Source organism: Pinus tabuliformis, chromosome 3_2 (genome assembly GCF_031772625.1).
Source record: "Pinus tabuliformis cultivar Carrire ecotype Pingquan chromosome 3_2, CPIR1, whole genome shotgun sequence".
Lineage (NCBI taxonomy): Eukaryota > Viridiplantae > Streptophyta > Pinopsida > Pinales > Pinaceae > Pinus > Pinus tabuliformis.
This window is the reverse complement of record NC_142302.1, coordinates 398,664,278-398,675,739: the sequence shown is the minus strand read 5'-3', so window position 1 is coordinate 398,675,739 and position 11,462 is coordinate 398,664,278.

Here is an 11,462-nt window from a genome sequence, read left to right as displayed (position 1 = left end):
GGCATTTTGCACAATGGAGTAGTGATATATTAGCTCATTGGGTAGAGGTGTTCCAGGAGTCAGATCAAATGAAAGCTTGACCTGATAGTGCAACAGCACCCCTGTGGGTGAGGAGAAAATGTCTAGGTATTCTTTCATGTCTGTATCTAGCTACTTCTACTGTGTGGAGGAACCATTCCCAGTGGCCATGGATGTGGCTACGATCTTCCCCTTACTTTGATAGAAAACTAGAAAGAAAATAAATTTCCTAGTTTGGTAGATGATCTTGCTGCATTTCTTAGAAGAGATCAAAGAAGTGGTGGTAGGTGGGGCTACCTACAGTATTAGTATAGTGTATTACCCAAAGAAATAATAACAAAGCGAGGTCTCAACTCATATACAACATGTTGCTTCCACAAGTATGGTTGTCCTAATAATACATCACAAACGTCAAGAGGCACAACATCACAAAATACCTCATCTGTGAAGGGCTTGATGTTGTATGGAAGGCGAAACTGCAGGTGGACTCAGAGATCTTGTCCTTGGTGAAGCCATTCGATGTTGTACAGCTAAGGATGTGGTATGGTTAGTAGGCCTAGCCACTTGATGACCTCTACTGAAATGAGGTTCTCTTGGCTGCCATTGTTGGCAATGAACTGTAGCAAGGAACCCTTTACCTACATCTAGGAGTGGAAGAGACGCTCCTCCTCCTCCGTATCTTCGGGTTCCTCCTTCTGGATCTTTTTGGTGGAGATGGTGGCATTGGGCTCAACATCAATAATCTGCTTCCCTTTGTCATTCCTCTTATCAGGTTTTGACTCAGATTCAGAACATGCATCTGATTATAAAACCTTCAGCTCAGCCACCAGTGACTACTTGGCTCGACACTCACTTGTGTTGTGGGTGGAGCTCTTATGGAACTCGCACCACTTTCTCATGTCCTTCTTCAACTTCACAGTGTTGTCCTTTTCTTATGGCCTTGACAGATGGTCCTGGGTCGTCCTGCCTTGGCATTGTCCTTTGTTCTGTGGTTTGGGGTCATCTTTCCCTTGCTTCAAATTCATAGGTCCAAAGTCTCACTTCTTTTATTTAAACTTCTGCTTGATCTTGATGGCGTATTAGTATGTCGTACCGAGCGAGGAGATGTCCAGGAACTCCATCTCTTCATGGGTGTATCTATGTAGGCATCCATGGTACTTGAGTACCAAATGTTTCTTGGAATCCTTAATACACAACTTTGTGCGAAGGGTACGAAAAACATTGGTAAACTCTAGCACATCTCGGTCCCTTCCCTATTGCAGTGTGGTCCACTTTATGTATTTGTCCTTGTAGCTCGCGACAAGGTAGTACTGGTCCTTGATGGCATCCCAGAATGAATTCCAAGTGGGAGCGGCTGAAAACAATGAGGTCATACTTTCATCCTTCTGCTCACAATAGGTTTCCCACCAATCCTTGAAGTTGGGGGCGGCTTTGAGAAGATCAAAAGTAATCTTTTCTCAACTAGAAAATCATGAACATAAAAATATCCTTCTAGCAGATTCAACCATTTATCTATGGCCTCTGCAGCTATTTGGACCTCAAATATGGGAACGTCAAACTTTAATTGTACCTTAAAAGGTTTGGAGCCTCTAGAGTGGCTGTTGGATGTGGATGCTCTGCCGGTGGGCAACCGTTGAAGGATCTAGGCAAATTTATCCGTCATCGCGTTCCTTTGTTTCTTGAGGGCCTCCTCGAGCAATATCTTGATAGGATCTCCTGCTCCCTCATCTTTATTTTATTCCTTATGAGCCTCATAATTAGGTAACTATATGGACCTTAATACACCTCCAAGCTTATTTAAATCAACTCTTCTCATAATTCCTTACATATTTTGATTATATTTTGCTTAATGTGATGAGTAAAAGTAAGATGGTATGTCTAGTGGAATAATGTGCATTGATTGTAGGTTTCTGAGATCAAATCGTGGAAATTTTGGCTAATTACGGTAAAAAAATCGAATGATACAAAGAGGAGATATTGCAAGAGATAGATCCTCCTCATTTAATCCCCACTAATTGGAATATTCCTCCATCAAATCACACTAGCTCAGAGTTGCAAGCAGTCGAGTCATGAAGATCAAAAGGCAGCTAAGCCAGTGACAGGTAAGAGCTTGTTCATCTTGAGTTTGGGAGCGGAGCCACCCTAGATTTAAGGAAGTCATTGGAGAATTTAGTTTTATAAATAAGGAGGCCTAGAGCCTTAGTAGGATTCCAGTTTTTTTTATGTAAGAGCACTAAGCATTTTCAAGTTCAAAACTTGTGGAAGACATTGTTATGTAATTTTTCTGATATGATAATGAGAATGAGCATTTCCTTGATCCAACACTAAGTTGACTCAAAGAGCTGAAGCTCTTGGTTAAGGGCCCAACCCTAGTAGCAAAGGATCCTCTTCCTGTATTTGTATGCTTATTTGATTTCATAGATTAATGGTTGAATTGGTTTTAGCATTATTTCATTGCAAGTAGTTGTGAATTTGGATTAGTTTGCTTCCATTTGTGCATTACTTTAGCAGTAGCTTAGAAAGATAAAGGAATACCAAAAAGTTGTTAGCAGGTGGATTTGGCCTCACTCCTCCCTTTAGGGACCATGGTTTGAGGAAAGAACTCCTATGCAACCCCAAAAAGACAGAATTCTGATTTCTCATGGAATTTAGGGTTTTTTGCTACATAGGCTAGCATCTTTTCAATTTCAAGAATAGGATTCAATTTTCACTTTCGATATCTTCAGCCATGTATTATATCTCCTAGTGTTTCACATCATTCTGCAAGTATTTCCATGCATAAATTAGGCAACTAGATAATGAAATTATGTTTTCTTTAGTTGATTGAAAATCTTTCTTATTTGACATGATTCACGGATAAATGCCAATGATTGATGAAGTGCAGAAGTCCAAATAGTGCAGCAAGATCTCATGACCAACAACCCCATCCTAACCTCATCCATCCATGATCATCACTTTTTCCACTAAGTCCCTCAAACAATTCATCATTCCATCAGAACAACTTTCTAGATTTGTTGAGCAAATACAACCATCTTAGAAACACTGTTTTGAGCTCTGAAGAAGTCTTGGTCATTCCATTACCTTATTTCTCCCACCGTTCTCCTTCCCTAAACCCTACACCACCTTCCAAATCACTCCTATTTCTCTTCGCTAGATCCTGAAGGAATACAGGGATCCTATAGGAGCATTAGGACATCTTGTAGGAAGCATTAGGACATCTTGTAGGATGACCTGTAGTGGCCTTTTTTGAGGCGAAATTGTGGAAAAAGCATCTAGGAAGACAAGAGAAGACCCCTACTTGCCTCCCAAGCCATTTGACCTTCCACGCCCATCTCTAACCTACTTGCCACATCACCAAGAGGATTTAGCATTCATACTTTTCACAAAAAAAGGAAAAAAAGGGAAAAAAGAGTTTTTGTGTTCATTTACATGCACAACAGTAGAATGTTTGCTTATTTTAGATTGCATGCCTAAGACAATAGGATTACACACATGTTAACTTAGAGTTATTTTGAAGCAAAGCCTCCTAGCAATTAGTTAGATGAGTGGTGTATTTAAGCATTTGATTTCAGTCTTTCCTTACAACAATAGACAAGATTTCAGTTAGTACAGATTTCCCCTTTCGTCATTGGTAATCAATATTCTTTTGAATCAATAGAAGGCTGGTTCGAGAACCCATGGTGGTCTGTCACCAACTCAGCAAGGACAAAGAGTGGATCCATATCATATGCTTGTGTTTACAGAACTGTCACCTATAAGTTTGTACAAACCCTGGGTTGATGAAGTAAAGTTGGTAGCCCCAGGAGTTGCAGCATTATTGCTACAATACTGGTGCTCATCAATTTTTGGCACCGTTGTCGGGGAGGTGTCTGAGTAAGGTGTGATTTCTCCTTTCTTTCTTCCATTTCTTATCTCTAACATTCTGCTATTAGTTTCATTTATTCAAAAGTAATTGTAAATTGGTTTGCTTTCTTTTCCATTCTGCAAGTGAGATTTCATTCAACAGTTAGATTCCATTCAGTTTGTTATTTCAATTCTACAATTAGTCTCAAATTTTGAAAAAACCACAAATCAAAACAAAAACACTTCTTTCATGCCTCATAGGAATAGGGATAAATTAGGAAAATTTCTACCAAATACTCCCACCACTTCAAACAGCCAATGTTCTGTCTTCTTTGGTGGTTGTGAATTGGAGGATCCCTTAGGTGAACAACCAGAGATTTTTGAAGAGCCTACAAGGGGAGAATAAGAAGGAGAATCCATTCCAACTGACCTAATGGATGAAAATAGAAATGACAGAGGAGATAGAGAAATAATTGAGGGTGCATTTCCCATCCGAGAAACTAATGGGGATACCAAGATGAAAAACATAAGCCCCTATGCTCTTCCTCATTTCCATGGCCTGACCTCAGAAGATCCAGATAATTTCTTGTTTGAGTTTGCTGTCATATGTAGAACTTATGATTACACCACTGATGAGCATAAGTTGAAATTATTCCCATCCACTCTCAAGGATGTAGCTTTGCGCTAGTTCATGGGTTTACCTGGGGATAACATCACAACCTGGGCTCAGATGCAGCAAGCCCTCAACAACAAGTAATGAGACTACTTCAAGTCCAAACACACTAAAGAGGAAATTTTGAGGATGACCTTGGGGCATGATGAATCCCTCGAGGATTATGAAGAAAGATTCTAGCTTAGCTACAAGAGGGCTAGGTGCACACTTGATCCTGAAACATTGAAGCTAGTCCTACTCCTAGGGGTAAGGGAAGATCTCCTGGATACCTTAAAGCTGCTAGCAGGAGGGGGCATCTACCAGCTACCCTATGAAGATATCAAGATTGTCTTTAGGAACCATTCTAGGGAAGCTAGGAAAAAGGGTAGGGGTAGTTAACCAATGGCCAGCTCATCCTCTTCCAACACATCCATAAAAGGTGAAATTGGAAACATGCTCGAAGATTTCAAGAGTTAAATGTTGCAAACCCTTACCTTACAGATGGAAACTATGCACATCAAGAGAAAGCAGGAGGAAGCAGTGAGATCATTGTCCATCTTCTTCCCTAGATGCACAAGGAGGCACCCTAGGAATGAATGTCCATTAAACAGTATCGAAATCTACTTGGTCTGTGAATAAAACCACTCAACATGTAAGTTCCCTTCTCTACCTGGACTAAAATCTATGTAGTAGGGAACTGAAGGGGAGACTGAACATCTCTGCTACATAAATCAAAGGAGACCCCATGGGCCTCGGTCATACCAGCAAGGCATGAAAGGCCCATCCCATGCATATTACAACCCTAACCAGAACACATCCATTCCCTCTTGGGGCCCCCTTATTCATCCCTCTTGATCTACACCTCCTCCTGGTTCTTTTGCACCTTAGTACCATTCCCAGCTGGCCAGCCAGTCATTTCATCCACGTACTCTACCACAACCTCAATGGAATGCACCACTTCAGGGGTGGAGGCCCCCATACAAAAATGCTCCAACTTTATTGCCTTCACCTCCTACTCAACCACAACTTTTACACCCTTCTCCACCTAAACAACCTCAAATGCCTACCCAACCAAATTCAAACCCGAACAATAGACAGGAAAAACAAGTATACAGTGGAGAGACATCCTATCCTGCTTATGTTGTGGAGATTCAAGAAATCAACCTAAGGTCTAGGAGAGTTCTCCCAGACAACCAATCTCCATATCCACCTAAGGAGAGCAAGGAGGAGAGACAGGAAAGCATGCCTAGAGTGAATCCACCACCCTTTCCTGAAATATTAACTCATCCAGCTCAGTCTACCCCAAAAGAGAATGAACTTCTGGGTGAATTGAGAAATCTATGTCTCAAAATTCCACTTCTCCATGCCATCAAGGATGTACCTATTCACAACAAATTGGTTAAAGAGAAGTGTTTCAAACATCCAAAGAGGTGAAAAAGAGACACCCCTACCATTAATGTTGTTGGGTAGTTGTCTGACTTAATGCTGGGGTAAGTAATTTTCCCAAAGTATTTGGACCCTAGAAGCCCTATAGTAGATGTGCACATTAGTGGCACCATTGTCCCACACACCTTGATTTATGTTTGGGTTTCGATTAATGTAATGACTAAGGACACCATGCTAAAGCTCAATCTCCAGGGTTCACTAAGAAAGACCACAACAATCTTGCAACTTGCACACTGTTCCACAGTAGCCCCTCAGGGGATTGTTAAGGATGTGATGGTCTCCATTGACTCCTAGGAGTACCCTATAGACATCCTAGTTCTCTAGCCTAAGGCCAATCTTAGTGGCTATCCTCTCATACTTGGGAGGCCTTGGTTAGCCACTGCTGATGCCTACATTAGTTGCAGGGTTGGAAATATGACTATAAAAAATGGGCATCTATCCAAGAAGTTGGTCTTGTACCCCCCTGCTCATAAATCTTTAGGACATGACTTACCTTTATGGCTAGAAGAGGAGGAAGAAGATGAAATCTACTCAACCCAACTCTATACCCTAGAAACTACCATGGGAGGAGGACAACCGGATGAAGATGAGTTGATTGAACACATATTCCAAAGTCCAACTCCCATCACCTCGTCCTTAGAGGATGTAGTAAAGGAAACCAAGAGAAACCATCAGATTGATCTATGATTAGCTTATTCAAAGCCTACCCATGTCAAAACAATAGAATTCAGCCCTGAAATAACTTTGAAAATCAACCCCTCTCCTTCTATACACCAAGAAGAAAAGTTGTGCAACATGCTAAGGGAACATCTAGATTCCTTTGCTTGGAGTTACAAAGAAATGAAGGGAGTTCAACCATCAGTGTTTACTCACCACATTTATATTAAATAAGGTTGCAAACTAGTCTGACAACCCCGAAGGAGAATGAATCTAGCTCTCAAGGATATAGTCAAAGAAGAACTACAAAAGCTGCTGGATGCAGGATTCATTTACCCTATCTCGGACAGTGAGTGGGTTTGTCCTTTGGTGTTGGTCCCAAAGAAAAATAGGAATGGAGGATTTGTGTCGATTACAGAGAGTTAGACAAAGCAACAAAGAAGGACCATTTCCCTCTACCTTTCATGGACCAAGTGCTAGATAGCCTGGCAGGGAAAACGTTTTTCTCTTTCCTAGGTGGGTTCAGTGGGTACAATCAAATCCAGATTAACCCAGAAGACCAGGATAAGACCACCTTCTCCTGTCCTTGGGGTACTTTCTCTTATAGGTTCGTTCCTTTCTCCATATGCAATGCCCCTTCCACTTTCCCGAGGACAATCCTAAGTATCTTTTCCGAGCTAGACCATGATGTAGTAGAAATTTATATGGATGATTTACACCCTATGGGTGTGATTTCCAAGAGGCTCCGTCCAACATGGGTAAGGTACTGAACAAATGCATTGAAATGAACTTGTCCCTTAGTCCCAAAAAATGTGATTTCTTGGTGACTATAAGGACTATCCTCGGTCATTCAATATCACAGAAAGGATTGCAAGTGGACCCAAATAAGATAGCCATCATCCAAAGGGTCCCACCTCTGCAAAAACAAAGGGATGTCAGAAGTTTTCTAGGTTTAGCTGGATACTATAGGACATTTATAATAGACTTTAGCAAGTTAGCTTCTCCTTTATTTGGCTTATCGGCCAAAGAATCTGAATTTTTATGGTTAGAAAGTTGTCAAGAGGCCTTGGACACCCTAAAGGACAAGTTGACAACTGCACCTGTTAGCACTCCAGGAAACTCTCCTAGGTTGTAGCTCGGAGATTCCTAGCAACATATAAATCTTCAAATTCATTCTCTAAACTATTGGAATGGATTGGCGTTTGGATCAAGTCAGATGACTGTTCAACTCTGTTTTCACTCAAGACATGCATGAACACCCTCAGCTTGACAAGGCTTTTGACCACTAATGCTCAATAGTTTATAGATTCAATGACTAGATGGAGAATCCTGACTGTACCATCAGATACATACATAAACACATATGAATGGCTAGCTACAGAAAGTAAATGAAGCTTGCAAATCTAATTTATCAACACAGAGATAAGATGACAGTTATCTAGCAGTAGACATAGAAGAAAACATGAATAACTTATTCAAGAACAAGCTTAGAATAGAGGAGAAGATGGGAATTGAACATTTAACAGCAAAAGAAGCTTTTATTACTGGAATGAAGATGAGACACTGGTAGGAATAGAGTATCCACAGTCTCCAAAAGTTGAACCTCTCTTCCTTCGAACTTTCAGACATTTATAGGCTTTTTACAATACTCTCGAACTCTTTGAGGCTCGAGATGTCTTAATCTATCCCCTCTGTCTTATAACTACTTGATGTCATAACTAGATGAACATGAGCTTAGAGAGCTATGTTTCTAACAAACACGGTAATCAAATTCTGGTAATTTCATAGCGTTGTCAGGTGGTTCACTTGTGCCAGCACGTTCCATGATCATTTCTGTTGGTTCAGCTGCATCGTGCTATTATTTTTTCCCGTTTCGGCCATGCATTCTCTTATTTTAGTTCAATTGTCCGATTGTCAAAAACACTGACAAAGCCAACAAATTTCCTCCCTGGGTGACTCATGGGAAGTGAGGTATGGGGGCCATTGGATCGGAAGGAATGGGTAGAGGAGATCAATCGTCGGAGGCTTGAAGTCATGGTGGGAGCAGAATAATCAAGAGGAATATTGCTTATATCAGATAGTCATTGGATGGTAAGTGGTAAAGGTCGGAGCCCACATGATTCCATTCATTGGGTGCCATGTAGCAGAGGAGGAGAGAGAGGAAATTACTTTATCGAGCGGGTATCCCTCTCTCTTGTTACCCAAGAAATATGTGTGATAGCTGTTAGATCTAGTGGAAATGATCTAATGGTGGTGATTGGTCAAAGTGGGTGAGCATAAATCATTAGTCGGATGCAGTCTAGACCATCAAATCAGTGGGAAGATTGACGGCGAGGATCGGAGAATGGAGAGTGCAGCGGAAAGTAGATGAATTGAAAGCAGACCCGCCGATATTTATGAGCGCGGGTATATAATTTTGAAGTCCGACTTATGGCAAAAATGGCACAAGAGGAGACATGGACCATTGGAGCTAAAACACGGGACATTTCTGTTAAAATAGTAGCAGCGCACCCCAGGGCTAACACTGGCTCCTTCTGGGGATGAAAGCCTCCCTGTGAGGTTTCAAGAACTACATACTACTTACTGCCTTTCCAGTAACAACCAAAAAACGCTTGTCTCTTAGTGTTCCATTAGGCATGGAGTTTATTTTCATAGAAAACAGAAACTGAAAAAACCTATTAAAATATTAAGGCCTTAAAGCCTCATATGAAGTAAAGTTTCAAAAACCGCCCATTGACTGGGCCATCAAAAACACCTTCCCCCTCCAAATTGTGAAGAATGAAAGTATTGTTCATCTAAACTTGAGCAATGATAAACGGTCCCGTCCATAAGGCATCAAATTTATAATGGTTGCCCTTCTTTTCCTTCAATGCATCCCATTTGAGAACCTAGTCACCAGCCTAAAAACTGTCCATTTTTTCCTTTCTATCAAAGCTTTCTTTGATCTTCTTCTATTGAATTCTTGACTTCTCAACCAGTTGTTCTTTGATCTGTTGTAATTCAACTAAGTTACTCATTCTCCTCACCATGTCGTTCTCTTCATCCTGTTCTTCTTGCAAGAATTTGGCCACAGGGAGAATCAGCTGCATAGGAAAAACAACACCAGTGCCATAAACCAGCTTAAATGGAGAATTTCCTATGGTTTTCTTGTTGGTAACTCTATCAGCCCACAGTGAAAACTTGAACTTGGAATCCTAGTTCTTTTTGTTGTCCTCTAGCAGTTCTTTGATTATCCTTACAAGACTCTTGTTAGATGATTCTACCAAGCCATTGCCTTGAGGATAATATGAGGTAGAATGCACCAATTGAATGCCCATGGATTCACACATGTCCACCAATTCTTCTGCCCTGAAATATGCTGGATTATCAGTGACTAGTTTGGTTGGGCAACTAAATCTAGTGAAAATATTCTCATTGAAGAACTTTATGATAACCTAAAGATTAGCATTTTTAGTGGGTATAGCCTCAATCCATTTGGTGAAATAATTAGTGGCTACCATGATCCATTTGTGATGGGCACTGGAATGTGGATTGATCTCACCTATGAAGTCCAAGCCCCACTGCTAGAAGGGACCATTGGCATGTATTGGCTTCAAGGGTATAGGTTTTAGCTGTTGTCTTCCCACAAACCTTTGACATTTTTCACAAAACTTCACAAAAGAAAACACATCAGAGAACATAGTAGGCAAATATTACCCAGCTCTCAGGATCTTATGGGCCGTGGTTTTGCGATAATGATGCCCTCCATAGATGCTAGAATGGAACTGGTGCATGACTTCCACAGATTGTCCTTTGTTTAGACATCTCAAGAGGATCCCTAATGGGTCTTTCCAATAAAGTAGGTTTTTATTGATTGAGAATTTGGCTAATTTGAGATTAATGGCTCGGGCTTGACTTGAGCTATGCCCTGGAGGGACTTCTAGCTTCTTCAAAAAATGAACTACACTGGAACACCATTCACAGGTGGATAGATTTTCAGCCAAAGATTGATTCTTCTCTTGCTATTCTGCTTCTTCTGTCCGCTCACCACCTAAATTTGAACCCATGCAATTGATGTCTAATAAACTGAAATTTTCCTTAGCCATAAGCTTAGCCAAGCCCTGGCCTTTGACAAGCTTGGTGGGCTTCACCTCTATGTTGAACTCTATGAATTTTGCAATCCATTTAGCTCTCTTTCCATCAATATCTGGCTGAGTTAGGACATCTTTCACTGAGGCTGAAGGTACATACACAACTACTTTGGAATGCAAAATATAAATTCTAAATTCTTTTAAAGATTTTATGAGAGCATAAGCTTGTTTTTCAATAAGGTCGTACCTTAGTTAAGCATCCCTTAGAGTTTTGCTAAAAAAGGCCATAGGGTGCTCTACACCTTCATCATTTTTCTGCAATAGAACTACTCCAAGTGTATCATAAGAGGCAAAAGAGAAGATATAAAAATCCCTAGTATAATCTAGACTGATTAGAGTGGGAGCTTCCATGATGGATTCAAAAGAGCTTCTTGCACCATCTGTCCATTTTATTTCTGATCCTTTCTTCAACATGGAAGTGATGTGCTTCACTAGCTCTGCAAAGTTTGGAATAAACCTCCTAACAAAGTTAATATTTCCCAAGAAAGATTGAAAGTCCCTTTTTGACCTTGGGATGGACAATGTCTAAATTGCTTGAACTCTTGCTGGATCGATCTTCACACCTTCAGCAGAAACAATATATCCCAGAAGTTTGCCTTCTTCTAGAGAAAACTGTGACTTCTTTGGGTTCACAAAAATTTCAGACCGTCTGCATTTTAGGAACACGTTCTTCAAATGCTGCGAATGGTCCTTATGACTGCTAGAAAAGACCGTTA